Source organism: Odocoileus virginianus, unplaced genomic scaffold (genome assembly GCF_023699985.2).
Source record: "Odocoileus virginianus isolate 20LAN1187 ecotype Illinois unplaced genomic scaffold, Ovbor_1.2 Unplaced_Scaffold_24, whole genome shotgun sequence".
NCBI classification, from domain to species: Eukaryota; Metazoa; Chordata; class Mammalia; order Artiodactyla; family Cervidae; genus Odocoileus; species Odocoileus virginianus.
Window position 1 is genome coordinate 272,390 of NW_027224286.1, and position 15,688 is coordinate 288,077.

At 40.3% G+C, this 15,688-nt stretch overlaps 1 protein-coding gene across 1 annotated transcript in view; it reads left to right on the forward strand.

The window, feature by feature from the left end:
- The first annotated feature begins 3,423 nt into the window (after positions 1 to 3,423).
- Positions 3,424 to 15,688, forward strand: part of LOC139033632 (zinc finger protein 665-like) — a 43,115-nt gene continuing 30,850 nt past the window's right edge. Inside the window, exon 1 of the mRNA XM_070463073.1 lies at positions 3,424 to 3,566. The gene's annotated coding sequence lies outside the window, so the exon portion shown is untranslated. The remainder of the gene's footprint in view (positions 3,567 to 15,688) is intronic.

The following is a 15,688-nucleotide window of genomic DNA, read 5'->3' on the forward strand; positions in this document are numbered from 1 at the left end:
AATAAAATAAGACAATGTGTCAGAAAAAAAAAAATTCATTCTCAAAATTACCTCACAGTTGGGGTGAACACTAGAAAAACTCTTACTTGGGTCTCACTTTTCACCAATAATCAAGTAATCTGCACTGCACAGAACATTACAAGTGTATTGAATTTTGCAAAGCTTTTAGGTTGTTTCTTAAACATCCGAATCACCAAATACATCATCCTTTAAAATGCAATGACTGTGGCAAAATTTCACATTATGACTCCCTCATCACTAGATAGCAGCATACATATCCTGGAGAGAAGACATGGAAATGTGTGTGGCAAGGATTTTACCCAAAGGTCAGAAAATGGGACACAGGGCTTCCCTAGTGGCTCAGTGGTAATGGATATGCCTGTCAGTGCAGTAAACATGGGTTCAATCCCTGATCAGGAAGATCCCACATGCTGCAGAGCAACTAAGCCCATGTGCTACAACTGTTGAGCCTGTGCGCTGCAACTACTGAAGCCCGCACACCCTAGAGCCTGTGCTCCTTGCAACAAGAGAGGCCTGCATACCGCAACTCAAGGGTAGCCCCCACTCGTTGCAACCAAAGAAAATCCTGTGCAGCAACAAAGATTCAGCACAGCCAAAAATAAAAAATAAAAAAAAATTTTAATTAAAAAAAAGACATAGTTGAGTTACGTTGAGTTCAAGAATAAGGCAAGATCAGAGAGTCCATTGAAGAGAAACACTTCAAATCCATGAGTAGAGGCTCAATGCAGGTCTCACAATGCACTAGACATTTCAATATACATCTTTCATAGAAACCACACAAAGCAATACCTGTGCTAAGGCTTTTTTTTTTCTTGTGCTAAGGCTTGTACAAGAAGACAGACACTCTGAAACACAGGACTTACTCTGGAGAGGAATTTTTCAAATGTAATGAGTATTGTAAAAATTTTCATCTGGTATCCACACCTTTTGTGTAATAAGTGCACCTATACATCTCAGAAACTAGAAATTGACCGATCATGGAAACCAGTGCATCCTCAGCATTCACTGAACTTACATTGCAGAGAATCCTTTCAAGTGTGATGATGTTGGTAAATAAGTTATTTCTCCAAGATTGTGGTGGTGGTGGTTTAATCACTGAGTTGTGTCTTGGCTCTTGTGACCCCTTGTACTGTATCCCTCGAGGTTTCTTTATCCATGGGATTTCCCAGGCAAGAATACTGGAGTGGGTTACCATTTCCTCCTCCAGGGGGTCTTCCCGACCCAGGGATTGAACCTGCGTCTCTTGCGTTGCAGGCAGATTCTCTACTACTGAGCTATCAGGAAGAGCCCATTTCTCCGAGATTAGTCTGAGGTTATTACACTGCAGAATCATTGCAAGTGACAATATGTTAAAACTAATGATATATTTGCTATATGAGAGAAAGGATGTATGTGGAAATGTCCCATTATCTGTATAAATATGTAATTACCAGTGTCTTTTTGAACTGTTTATACCTTTCCACCTGAAGTTTGAAGACTGTTGATCTTATGAGTTCATTACAGCTCTTTATGATTGTCTGAGAAGAAATAAAAAGAGGGGGCTGACTTCATTTAGTGTGGGTGATGCATATCCTTATTTCCTGGAAAAGGAAGGATCTTAAATTATCCAATTGAGTACTGTATGAATTAGCATCAGAGAGGGACAAGAAGTAATATAAAAATGTGACATGACTAGCCATGCTTATTTATCTCCAAAGGGTGTCACAATGAATCATTAGACAGAAGCATTTGCCAATCACTATGAACAGATCAGCAGGACCTTAATGGACTGAACTTTACATGGGAAGAAAGTGAGAAGCTAATAGTGATTATGTGGTAGCAACAATACACATAGAAAGTCGGTGACATTCTGCATTGCTTGGGAATAGCTGTTCTATACATGTGATTAATGAAAAATTAGTCTTGCTCTTTGAAATTAAAGAGAGGGCAGTTTTTGATTGTGAAAGAAAAATGTAATCCAAAGTGCCAGAATCCTGTGTGTATATGTTCAGTTCAGTCGCTCAGTCGTGTCCAACTCTTGCAACCTGATGAACTACAGCACGCCAGGCCTCCCTGTCCATCACCCACTCCCGGAGTCCACCCAAACTCATGTCCGTTGAGTCGGTGATGCCATCCAACCATCTCCTCCTCTGTCGTCCCCTTCTGCCTTCAATCTTTCCCAGCATCAGGGTCTTTTCAAATGAGTCAGCTCTTCGAATCAGGTGGCCAAAGTATTGGAGTTTCAGCTTCAACATCAGTCCTTCCAATGAACACCCAGGACTGATCTCCTTTAGGATGGACTGGTTGGATCTCCTTGTAGTCCAAGGGACTCTCAAGAGTCTTCTCCAACACCACAGTTCAGAAGCATCAATTTGCTTTTTTCCTTGCCCCTAGCAATGGAAGAGCAGAGCCCTAATCACTGGGCCATCAGGGAAGTCCCTCAGTCCCTCATCTGGGAACTAAGATCCCAGAAGCCACACAGATCACCTAAAATTTTTTTTTTTCCCTGAAATCCTCCATTTTGCTTCTGTCACTAAATAATAATCTTTTTCTGAGAGAGAATAGTTTTCTGGTTTTTTTTTTCTTTTATTTAAGTGTGGTTGATTTACAACCTGGTGTTGACTTCTGCTTGCTGTACAGCAGTAACAATATGTATTACATAATATACATATTATGTATGTTATATAACTACACCTTATTATATAGAATAGTGTATAATGTATAGAATAGAATATATATACATATAACTTTTTGTATTTTTTTCCATTATATTTTTTAAGTTTAATTGAAAAACCGGTAGCTTTAAAAAAAAATACTTATTTGGCTTCACTAGGTCTTGGTTGTGGTATATGGGATCTTCCCTCTTCCTACCAGCCTGAGAGAGTTTTAGTTGTGGCATCTGAACTCTTTAACTGGGGCATGTGAGATCTACTACCCTGACAAACGATCCTACCTGCCGCTCCCCGCATTGTCAGCATGGAGTCTTAACCATCGTCCCTCCAATATGTTGTAACAGAATACTGTATAAGGTTGAAGGCAAAAGGAGAACGGGGCCGGGCAGAGGATGAGATGGTTAGATAGCATCACTAACTCAGTGTACGTGAAACTGAACAAAATGCAGGAGATAGAGGAGGACAAGAGAGCCTGGAGTGCTCCTAAGAGGCAGAACAATAAATCCCAAATTCCCAATCCTGTCTCCTCCACTCGCGAAGGGGGGACAATTTTTACTTGTAAAGTAACTGGCCCACAGAATTTTAGCTTTTACCGTAAAACTGTTACAGATAATCACTTAGGATAAGCAGGTAACGGTAAGGGAAAGCGCCTTCAGCGCCGGGCTCTCCTGGGCCCCCGCCTCCTTCCGCCCCAGCGGCGACGCTCCGCCCAGTCTCCGACTCCGGAAGTCCCGCCTCCTCCTCTCAGCCACTCTTTCCGCTATCACGCAGGTGGAGTTAGCTTGGTGAGTGTCTTACTGCGAGCCGTTGTTTCAGTTTTCTAGGGTGTTCTTTGTTTAAGGTCGTGGGAGTGACTCTAGACCTTAAAACCCAGCACCCGGCATTCCAGCCCGCGTAAGTCCATACCTCGTCCTTACTCGTCGGGTATGTGTTCATTTGGGCTTGATTTCGGTGTGAGGCTGGCCGCATGCTCTTGGCTTTTCTGCCTTCTTTACACGTTAAGGCACCGCTTTTCGCCACATTTTTCCTGCTTAAAACCCTTTACTACCTCTACCTCTCCGCCCCATGTAAAGTCTTCTGCGAGGTGGATTCGCGCCCCACCCCCGCAGCCTCACCCTCTCGGCCTCTGGAGGCCGCGCCGGCTGCCCGGTTCCCGGAGAGGCCGCGTCCTCTCCCCGGCCCTGGGACCCCTTCCCTCCCAACCCCTCTGTCCTCGCGTCTCCTCAGGCTGGTCCTTATGCCCCTCAGCCCTCCCCTTCCTGTTAGCCGCCCCCTCACCCTTCACAGGAGCTGGTGACCTGGACCAACCTTGTACCACTCGATGTTCTTTGCTTTCCAATTCGAGATGGTCTTTTCGGTCCGTGGGCATCTTTTTCAGTCATCATTACTGTAAATACGTGGGCCAGGAGGTTCCGAACGGTCAGAGACAAAGCAACTGAGAAATAACAACTGCGGACAAAAAAGAGGGAAAACCGATGGGAAAGTGCACGATGGCTGAGGATGTTGCAAAGAAGCTGTAACATTAAAAAAAAATTTTTTTTTTTACTCTTTAAAGCCTCGCGGTGAAATCAAAGTTAAAACAGTATTTGCAGGGATTGGAAATTACTTAGGGAGGGGGTGCCCTAAATGCAACGCAGGAGGAGCGATAACAATAGTAAGAGTATGGGGGAAGGGATAAGGTATTTGAAAACTTGGCCTTCAGGGAGGGATAATTTGTGATTGGAGCAGCAGAAGACAAAGAGGGGAGAAGTATAACCACGAGGGCGTGCTCTAGAGTGGGGACAAAGGGAGCATCAAAAGGATACTTTAGCCACGTGATGGGAGGAGCTGACTCATTGGGAAAGACCTGTTGCTGGGAAAGATTGAGGGCAGGAGGAGGAGGGCACAGAGGATAAGATAGTTGGATGGCATCATCGACTGGATGGACATGAGTTTGAGGAAACTCTTGGATGTAAGGAAGGACAGGGAGGGAAGCCTGCCATGCTGCAGTACATAAGGCGGCAAAGAGTCGGACACGACTGAGCGCCTGAACAACAAGGGGGTAGAAGGAGTGTTACCTGGAGGGCAAACAAGGAGCAGTGATGGTGGAAGGAGGCAGAAATACCTAAAAATTTAGCGTAATTAGAAAGGTTGTGGGGAAAGAATTGTGAGAGGGAAAACAAGTGGCAGAGCGGGCAGCACTCTGCGGTGGAAATAGGAAGGCAGGAACAGGAAGAGTAGAGAGGAATGAAATCACAGAAACAAATGAGGAGATGGATAATGTAAAGTGAAGGTTCTGGGGATCTGATCATACAACATGCTTTTATTTTTGGCATACTAATTCTTTAATCAGAGTGTTACTAAATACCTGAATTGCTGAGAGAATATCACTTGCATATTCTCACCAGAAAGAGAAAATGAAAATTGTGTGATGATGGAGGTGTAAATTCCTCGATTGTGATCATTATTACACAGTGTATACATCTGTCAGATAATCACATTTCAAGTATCTTATGGATACTGTTTATTCCTCAGTTATACTTCAGTAAATATGGGAAGGAAATAGAGTGTTGCTGGGCTTGTCCCTTCTGAGTGATGCTCAACTCAGATATCACATTAGGTCACTGAGGCATATTGCGTGTATGTTTTGTGCCTGTTAACCAGAAATTCCCCTTCAGATAGTTTGTGTTGGGTGAAAGCTCCATAATAATTAAAATGCCCCAAGTGATTCCCATCTAGATCCCTCACTGAGCATGGTGACTGAGTCCTCACTTCCTGAGGGCTGAGATCTGGGCTCTGCATGGGGATGAACCAGGGCCTGGTCTGTGACCTGAAGGGGCTTGTAGGTCAGCTGAGGTGCCCCCTCCACCCCTCCCGCCACTGCCACTGTGTACATGAGGCCTTACTGTGAGCTGAGTGTGATCTGAGGGAAAATGTGGGAAAACTCATTGTTGCAGTGTGCAGGAGTTGACTGTCCTGAGTCCCACCTGAGACAGTGGGCAGCAGAGGACTCTGTGTTCCACATGGTGAGATCTTCCCTGTGTTTGTGGTTGTGGCACAGGAAGCAGGGATGTTTGTTCTAAGCATTATCAGTGTGTTTTCCACTTTCGGAGCAGACCTCTTAAGATTCATTTTGTCTGAAGAAGCCCTGAAGAGGTGAAAGAGGAAAGAACTGGAATCAGGAATGGCTCTTTCTCAGGTAAAATCATGTTCTCAGTTGATTTCTCAATCTTCCCTTCCTGAAATGTTCTTCTCTGTAAGTGCTAATCTTGCCTGACTCTGAAGTATCCTTTGAAATCAACCTAAGTCTGTTGCAGTTGGAAATTGTTTAGATCACTTTCATCACCTCCTTTCTTCAGTTCAGTCGCTCAGTCATGTCCAACTCTTTGCAACCTCATGGACTGCAGCATGCCAGGCTTCCCTGTCCATCCATCACCAAATCTTGGAGCTTACTCAAACTCAGTGTTCATCGAGTAAGTGATGCCATCCAACCATCTCATCCTCTGTTGTCCCCATCTCCCGCCTTCAATCTTTCCCAGCATCAGGGTCTTCCAGTAAGTCAGCTCTTCCCATGAGGTGGCCAGGTATTGCAGTTTCAGCTTCAGCATCAGTCCTTCCAATGAATATTCAGGGCTGATTTCCCTTAGGATTGACTTGTTGGATCTCCTTGCAGTCCAAGTGATGATCAAGAGTCTTCTCCAACACCACAGTTCAAAAGCATCCCTTCTTTGGTGCTCAGTTTTCTTTATAGTTCAACTCTCACATCTATACATAACTACTGGAAAAACCATAGCTTTGACTAGATAGACCTTTGTTGGCAAAGTAATGTCTTTGCTTTTTCATATGCTGTCTAGGTTCGTCATAGTTTTTTTTCCCAAGGAGCAAGTGTCTTTTAATTTCATGGCTGCAATCACCATCTGCAGTGATCGTGGAGCCCCCCAAAATAAAGTCTCTGTTTCCATTGTTTCTCCATTTATTTGCCATGAAGTGATGGGACTCGATGCCATGATACTTTTCTGAATGTTGAGCTTTAAGCCAACTTTTTCACTCTCCTCTTTCACTTTCATCAAGAGGCTCTTTAGTTCTTCACTTTCTGCCATAAGGGTGGTGTCATCTGCATATCTGAGGTTATTGATATTTCTCCCGGCAATCTTGATTCCAGCTTGTGCTTCATTCAGCCCCACATTTCACATATGTCCTCTGCATATAAGTTAAATAAACAGGGTGACAGTATGCAGCCTTGTCGTACTCCTTTCCCAATTTGGAACCAGCCTATTGTTCCATGTCCAGTTTTAACTCGTGCATACAGATTTCTCAGGAGGCAGGTCATGTGGTCTGGTATTCCCATCTCGTGAAGAATTTTCCACAGTGTGTTGTGATACACAGGTTTTGGTGTAGTCAATAAAGCAGAAGTAGATTTTTTTCTGGAACTCTCTTGCTTTTTTGATGATCCAGAGGTTGTCTTTTCATTTTGTTGATTTTACTGTTTGACACAAAGAAGTTTTTACCTTTGATGCAGGTAAAGTTCCAGCTTCATTTCATTCTCTTAAGGTATCTACTTTTTCAGCACCATTTGTTGTTATTGGGACTCTGTTCCTCTTGGTGTAATCTTGGCAATGCTTGTCATTACATTTTCCGTATATTCTAAGGGTTATTTCTGTGCTTTCTGGTTTGCTCCATGGCTTCTGTATATTTGTTTATGCATGTACCACATCCCAGATGATTTCAGCATTTTTCACATCTAAAAGTGTTAGCCTCCAGTTCCTTTTGGAAGACTTGTTTCGGCCATTTAGGGGTCTCTTGAGATTCTATAGGAGTTTTCACATGATTTGTTCTATTACTACGAACATTACCATTGAAATTTTAATAGGGATTTCATTGTGTCTGTAGAAAACTTTAGGGCTTCCCAGGTAGTGCTAATGGTAAAGAACCTGCCTGCCAGTGCAGGCAGAGACACAAGATAATGTGGGTTTGATCTCTGGATTGGGAAGATCCCTGGAAGAGGGCATGGCGACCCACTCCAGTATTCTTGCCTAGAGAATCCCATGGACAGAGGAGGAGCCTGGCAGGCTATAGTCAATAGGCTCGCAAAGAGTAGAACATAACTGAAGCGATTGAGCACACACAGACATAGAAAATTTTGAGTATTGTGATCATTTTAAGAATCCTGTCAGTTCCTAAATACAGGGTTTCTTTTATTTGTGTTTCTGTGGACGACTTTTAGCAATGTTTGGCAGTGTTCAGTGTATAAGTCTTTGACCTTTTTTGCTAATATTTTTGCCAATATTTCATAAGTATTCTACCTCTTGATATTATAATAAATAGGATTGTTCTCTAATTTCCGGTTGACATTGTTCATTGTGTATACAATTGCAACTGATTTTTCAGTGTTGATTTCTTTTCTTATGCTACATCTTTTCTAAATTTTCTTTTTTTTAAAGTATTTACTTATGCATTCGGCTGTGCCGCATAGTTGCAAGATCCATCTTCATTGTGGCTTGTGGGTTCTTTTAATTGGCATGTGGAATGTAGTTCCCTGACCAGGGGTGGGACCTGGGCTCCCTGCATTGGGAGCTCAGAGTCTTGGCCACTGGAATTGCAGGAAGTCCCTAAAATTATTTTTTGGTGTGGTAGTTTTCTTGTGGAATCGTTTTTCTCTGTACGTGCTGACAAAAAATAAAACATAGAATGGAAGTAATATAACAATAAATTCAATAAAGACTTTGAAAATGGTCCACATTCAAAAAATCTTACATATGAAGCATTTAGAGTAATGCTTAATATCTAGAAAGTATTTGGATGCCTTAAGTCATTGCTATTCTTATCATCTTTGTCATTTAATATCTACTTTGTAAAAATTCCACTGTGGACCTTGTCATCTCTCACTCTTTATTTAAATTTTTGGCCATGCCATGCAGCATGTGGCATCTTAGTTCCCCAAAGGAGTATTGAACCTGTGTCCCCCACAGTGAAATGTGGAGTCTTAACCACCTGACCACCAGAGATGTCTCAATTTTGTCCTCTCTTAAGATGCCAATTATACTGTAAGTCATATAGATAAGGAATATCACTTATTATGTAAAACATAATAGATAACACTTCTGCATAGATAAACCTTTGTTAAATTTTTCTCTGTGTATTTCTTAATTGCCCACAAATATGAAAAATCCACTTTAACTGGAGGATATCATAATTTTATGAAAAAGCATGAGGAATTAAAATTAGGTACCCATAATTTGCTCCAGATACATATAAGTGAATCTATCAGAGTACATACTTCAACTGAAATGATTCTCACCCCTCTCTCCTCCTACTAAGTTTTTTGTGACAATAAGAACTCTTCTCATGACCCCTTTCTGAAATGTTTTTCCTTATAGGGACAGTTGTTATTCAAGGATATGGCCATTGAATTCACTCAGGAGGAGTGGGAATGCCTGGACCCTACTCAGAGGGCCCTGTACAGGGATGTGATGTGGGACACCCTTAGGAACCTGGTCTCTGTGGGTGAGGACCACTTATTATAATTATATATCAGAATATTGATAAGTATATTCACCATACTGTAATTTGATTCCTGTAACTCCTTCCAGTTACAACATACATTCTTTTGACTAATACCTCCTCATTCTACAAACCGTGATACCTACTTTGTTTCTGTTAGTTTGACTTTTTTTTCCTTTTTAATACTGTGTTTTACTGAGGTCTTTATTTAAGTGAGGGTCTTTATTTCTGAATAATGTACTGAGCAAATATTTGCAGTATCCAACTATGTTGGTATAGTTGCTAGATTTCGTTCTTTTTCAGATTTTGTCCGTGGTCTGTTGGACACTTAGATTGTTTTCATGTCTTGGCTATTGTAAATAGTTCAGTAATGAACATGGGAATGCAGGTATCTTTTTAAGATAATGATTTCATAATGGAAGTGATGCATTATATGATGTATTTATTTAGCTATGCTGTATAGCGTGCCAGATCTTAGTCTCTGACCAGGAATTTAACCCATACCGCATGCATTGGAAGCTCAAGTCTTAACCACTGGACCACCAGGGAAGTTAGTAAAAATATATTTTTAGTAACCTTAAATTATTTCTCAAAGTTTGTACACCAATTCGCATTCCTCAGTATAATTATTAGAGTTCCATTTCCTCCACATTCACGATAACAGTTGTCATCTCTTGTCTTTGTGTATGTGTTTGTGTGTATGCGTGGGTGCATGTGCCTTAGAAGGTTGATTCCAGGAATTTCTGGATTTTTTGACTGGAGAATGATTGCTTTACAGTGTTGTGTTGGTTTCTGCCGTAAACGGTGTGCTTCAGCCGTAAGTATACATATATCCCCTTCTGGTGACAGCTGTTCAGTAGGACTGAGGTAATATCTCAGTGTGATTTTCTTTTGCATTTCCTTTGGAGGGTACACATGGGAATTAGGAGTCTTCTATTCCTCAGTCTCAATGAGCTGGGGAGTCAAAGGCCAGGACATTGTCATAAACTTTCTTACATTCTTCGTTTTGGTATTTTCAGGATAGGCAGTGTCTTAGGTCTCTGGTGATTTCGCACTGAATAATTCTCACACACACAGGAATGTGAGAGATAGTGCAGGGAGAGCTTGCAGAAGAGCAGCTCCGTGAGAAAATGCTGAGTGCATATTTATTGGTAATTTGTCTTACTATCTTTTAACTACTAGCAGTAAAGCCAGACAGAGACCAGAACTCTGGGATTAAGGAAGCTTCCTTGTGGAGGTCTGGAGGTAATCACAGGAGAGTTGTAAAGAAAGGTCTTTGAAGATAAGGTGGTTTGTTTTGCATGCAGAACTGCACCTAGCTAATGCTGACCTGTCAACCAGAACGTCTCATTGAAGGACTGGAGTAGGGGAGCAAGCAAGGAAGAGGGAATGAGTAAGATTAAATTCCAGGAGACATTTCTGAGAAAGCCATAAAATATGGTTCCCACATAGGTCCTCCAGCTTCTATACTGGTTTGTAGACTTTTGCCAACATCCTTATTTTTTATTTCCCCCAAAGTCTTTCTTGTTCATTCTTTTTAACTTGTGTTCCTCTCAGGTTAATGAGTATACCTGTCATTTATAGTTCTTTTATCTTCCTTATTATGTTTTTATTTTATTTTTTAACTAGGCTGGGTCTTTGTTGCTACTTGCAGGCTTTATCTGATTGTGGTGTGTGGACTTCTCATTACACTGGCTTCTGTCATTATGGAATGAGGGCTCACTAGTTGTGGTACCCCAGGGCTTAAAGTGCTCCGACTCTAGCAAGCACCTTCTGCCATCCTCTCTTCTCCATGACGATTCTGCTCGCCCAGCCAGGAACTTCATTCTGAAATCCTGGTCTCCCTACTCTATGGTACTGTGGATTCCTTAGTTGTACACTATGTGTGCACAGAATAAACTCACGTCCATTGGTTGGACTGTTCTTGTTTCTTCATTCTAATTTCTGCTAAGGAAATACTTGCCCATTCACCTTGAATATTACGTATGTTTTTATCAAACATGTGTGTGGAAATGGAGCCTATGGAATATGCAGTATGATACCTGACATAGTGAATAGTGTAATAGATGTCAACTTCTCTTCCTTCAATATCACAATCTTTTCTTTGTAAAATCTTTCATTCCAATCACTAAGATAATAAATTTTCTAGACTTCCAGCAGTAATACTAGATGCCAAAATACATGGCACTGTATCAACGTTTTAGTCTTTGGGACTAGTTTATAGTCTATGGCAATTGAGTAATTTTTATCCTACTGTTGTGTGAAAATTGTATAAATCTTAATTACGATGAATTGCTTTCTCATGCCCTTCATGTCTACTGTGTCCTTCTACTACTATGTCTATTCATTCTGTTAATTTTTGAGAGTTTGATATTGAAACTCCAACTAAAAATCTTAATTTATCTACTTAAAAAATAATTGTAATATATAGTGGAACTATATGTAACCTTGTTCTGTATTTTCCAAGTCTCCTATAAATGTGTTATCATACTTTCATAATTTAAAAAAGAGAAAAAAAAATTTAATTCTTTCATTTCAGAGCCTTCCCTGTTATCATGCTTTCATAATTTAAAAAAGAGAAAAAAGTTTTTAATTCTTTCATTTCAGAGCCTTCCCTGGTTAAGAATCTGCCTTACAGTGTAGGGGGTCACAGGTTTGATCCATGGTGAGGGATCACATTCTTTTAAAAGATTTTTATTTTATTTTTTTATTTTTTTATTTTTTTGAGTCAAACTTCTATTTTATTGACAGGAGTCCAAAATGAATACAAAAAAATGCCTCCTTTGCATGTTATATTTTACCTTAAAAGGCTTCTGATAGAGTCAGGTAGATTAAAAGCTAAGAATGTATTTCAGCTTTTACAGTGACCTTTTTAAAAAGGCTTAGTAACATAAGTCACCAACATCAGAGAACGTATGGTCCCACATTCTTTTAAAAGATTTTTAGATGGCTTAATGGAGAAGGGCAATGGCACCCCACTCCAGTAATTTTGCCTGGAAAATCCCATGGATGGAGGAGCCTGGTAGGCTGCAGTCCATCGGATGACTACAGTGACTTCACTTTCACTTTTCACTTTCACACATTGGAAAAGGAAATGGCAACCCACTCAAGTGTTCTTGCCTTGAGAATCCCAGGGACAGGAGCCTGGTGGGCTGCCGTCTATGGGGTCACACAGGGTTGGACACGACTGAAGTGACTTAGCAGCAGCAGATGGCTTAAAATAGTGCTTGTCTTATGTTAAAGGCTCAAAAGTTACTTTTGTAAAAAAAGGCACATTAAGTTCAGTTCAGTCGCTCAATTCAGTTCAGTTCACTCGCTGAGTCGTGTCCGACTCTTTGCGACCCCATGAATCGCAGCACACCAGGCCTCCCTGTCCATCACCAACTCCCGGAGTTTACTCAAACCCATGTCCATCGAGTCGGTGATGCCATCCAGCCATCTCATCCTCTGTCGTCCCCTTCTCCTCCTGCCCCCAATCCCTCCCAGCATCAGAGTCTTTTCCAATGAGTCAACTCTTCGCATGAGGTAGCCAAAGTATTGGAGTTTCAGCTTCAGCATCAGTCCTTCCAATGAACACCCAGGACTGATCTCGTTTAGGATGGATTGTTGGATCTCCTTGCAGTCCAAGGGACTCTTAAGAGTCTTCTCCAACACCACAGTTCAAAAGCATTAATTTTTCCACGCTCGGCTTTCTTCACAGTCCAACTCTCACATCCATACATGACCACTGGAAGAACCATAGCCTTGACCAGACAGACCTTTGTTGGCAAATTGATGTCTCTGCTTTTTAACATGCTATCAAGGTTGGTCATAACTTTCCTTCCAAGGGGTAAGCGTCTTTTAATTTCATGGCTGCAGTCACCATCCGCAGTGATTTTGGAGCCCAAAAAAATAAAGTCTGATACTGTTTCCACTGTCTCCCCATCTATTTCCCATGAAGTGATGGGACCAGATGCCATGATCTTGAAGTTTTCTGAATGTTGAGCTTTAAGCCAACTTTTTCACTCTCCTCTTTCACTTTCATCAAGAGGCTTTTTAGTTCCTCTTCACTTTCTGCCATAAGGGTGGTGTCATCTGCATATCTGAGGTTGTTGATATTTCTCCCGGCAATCTTGATTCCAGCTTGTGCTTCTTCCAGCCCAGCATTTCTCATGATGTACTCTGCATATAATTTAAATAAGCAGGGTAACAATATACATCCTTGACATACTCCTTTTCCTATTTGCAACCAGTGTGTTGTTCCATGTCCAGTTCTGTTGCTTCCTGACCTGCATACAGGTTTCTCTAGAGGCAGGTCAGGTGGTCTGGTATTCCCATCTCTTTCAGAATTTTCCACAGTTTATTGTGATCCACACAGTAGAAAGCTTTGGCATAGTCAATAAAGCAGAAGTACATTTTTTTTCTGGAACCTCTTGCTTTTTGGATGATCCAGCAGATGTTGGCAATTTGATCTCTGGTTCCTCTGCCTTTTCTAAAACCAGCTTGAATATCTGGAAGTTCACGGTTCACATATTGCTAAAGCCTGGCTTGGAGAATTTTGAGCATTACTTTACTAGCATGTGAGATGAGTGCAATTGTGCGGTAGTTTGAGCATTCTTTGGGATTGGAATGAAAACTGACCTTTTCCAGTCCTGTGGCTACTGCTGAGTTTTCCAAATTTGCTGGCATATTGAGTGCAGCACTTTCACAGTGTCATCTTTCAGGATTTAAAATAGCTCAACTGGAATTCCATCACCTCCACTAGCTTTGTTCCTAGACTCATTAATATCCTATAATACTTATATTATGACATCCTTTGCATTATATTTTGAGTGCTCTCCTATCACACTTATTCTCAACAATGTGCTTTCTGACCCTTTTAATAAAGTTACATACCGCTCTCTCTTTCATGTGATTTGGAGCCAGTGAACTGGATATTTAATGGCACTGCATAGGTAGTAAATTGTACTATTTTTTCATTTTTACTATAACTACAGAATGTTTCATTTACATACATTTAAGTTTGATTTTTTATTATTGAATTCACTTTCTATTTTTTCTTAATATATATATTTTATTGAAGTATAATTGACATATAGTGTTTCAGGTACACAACAAGGTGACTCAGTTATACATATATATTATTTTTCAAATAGATTATTTTCCATTATATTGACTGTAGGTCCCGTGCTATACAGAAAATCTTTGTTGCTTGTTGTATATCTACTTTTTAATTAGGAATCTGTCATTCTATTCATACTGAATCAAACAAGTGAAATGTCATAAATTTTTTAGTTAACCAAAAATTCATAAGTTTTCTAAAATATATATATTATACATACTATTTGTATATATGTATACAAAAGCTTTTCTATATACACTTGATAAAGGCTTGAGAAAGAACATTAAAAAAAAAAGAGATGGAGAAATTGGAAAACATAAGCTAAATGAAATGGGAGCACTGAATATGAAATAGAAAAAGTGAAACAAACTAGATAAAAGTAAAAGATCATCATGTAGTCCAGTTGTTTATGGCTGCTCATTGGAAACATACCTGGAGCTTTGTAGGATAAAAGCAATACCTGTGCATTTGTATTTTTCAGAAAATTCTAAGATAATTCTGATATGCATCTGGATTTTAAAGCGTGATTAAAGCTTTTTCTATTAAATGGTAGTTTTTTTGATATAGAATTCTACTGTTTCTCTGTTGACCAATCATGGTATAGTCACAATAGTTACATATGTGTAATATGTGATATTGCATAGTCACAATAGTTACATAGTCACAATAGTAAAGATGCTTGTCAATTTTCATGATTAATATCCAGACAAAAACTTAGAGATCATTACAATTGAAAGCCATAATGGGAACGAGATTAAGCTAACAATATAAAATAATGGCATTCAATTTGTGGGGTCAAGCAGGTTATTGTGGTAATTGGAATTGCATACATTCACATGTGTTCATTTGCCCAGTTAGTCTATGCCTTTTGGTTGGTGCATTTAATCCATTTATATTTAAGGTAATCATCCATATGTGTGCTCCAATTACCATTTTCTTAATTGTTGTGGATTTATTTTCTGTAGCTCTTTTCTTTCTCTTGTGTTTTCCTGCCTAGAGAACTTCCTTGAGCATTAGTTCTAAAACTGGCTTGGTGGTGCTGAATTCTCTTTAAGTTTTGCTTGTCTGGACAGCTTTTGAATTATTTGTGAAATGTGAGTGAGAGTCTTGCTGGGTAGAGTATTCTTGGTTGTAGGTTCTTCCCTTTCATCACTTTAAATATACGGTGTCATTCCCTTCTGGCTTGTAGAGTTTCTGTTGAGAAATCAGCTGATAACCTAATGGGAGTTCATTTATATGTTGTGTGATTTTTTTTTTTTCCCTTGTTGCTTTTAATATTTCATCTTGTCTTTAGTTTTTGTCAGTTTGATTGCCGTGTGGCTGGGTGTGTTTTTCCTTGGGTTCATCCTACCAGGGACTCCCTGCACTTCCTGGACTTGGTTGAGTACTTCCTTTCCCATTTTAGGGAAGTGTTTGACTGTTACCTCTTCAAATA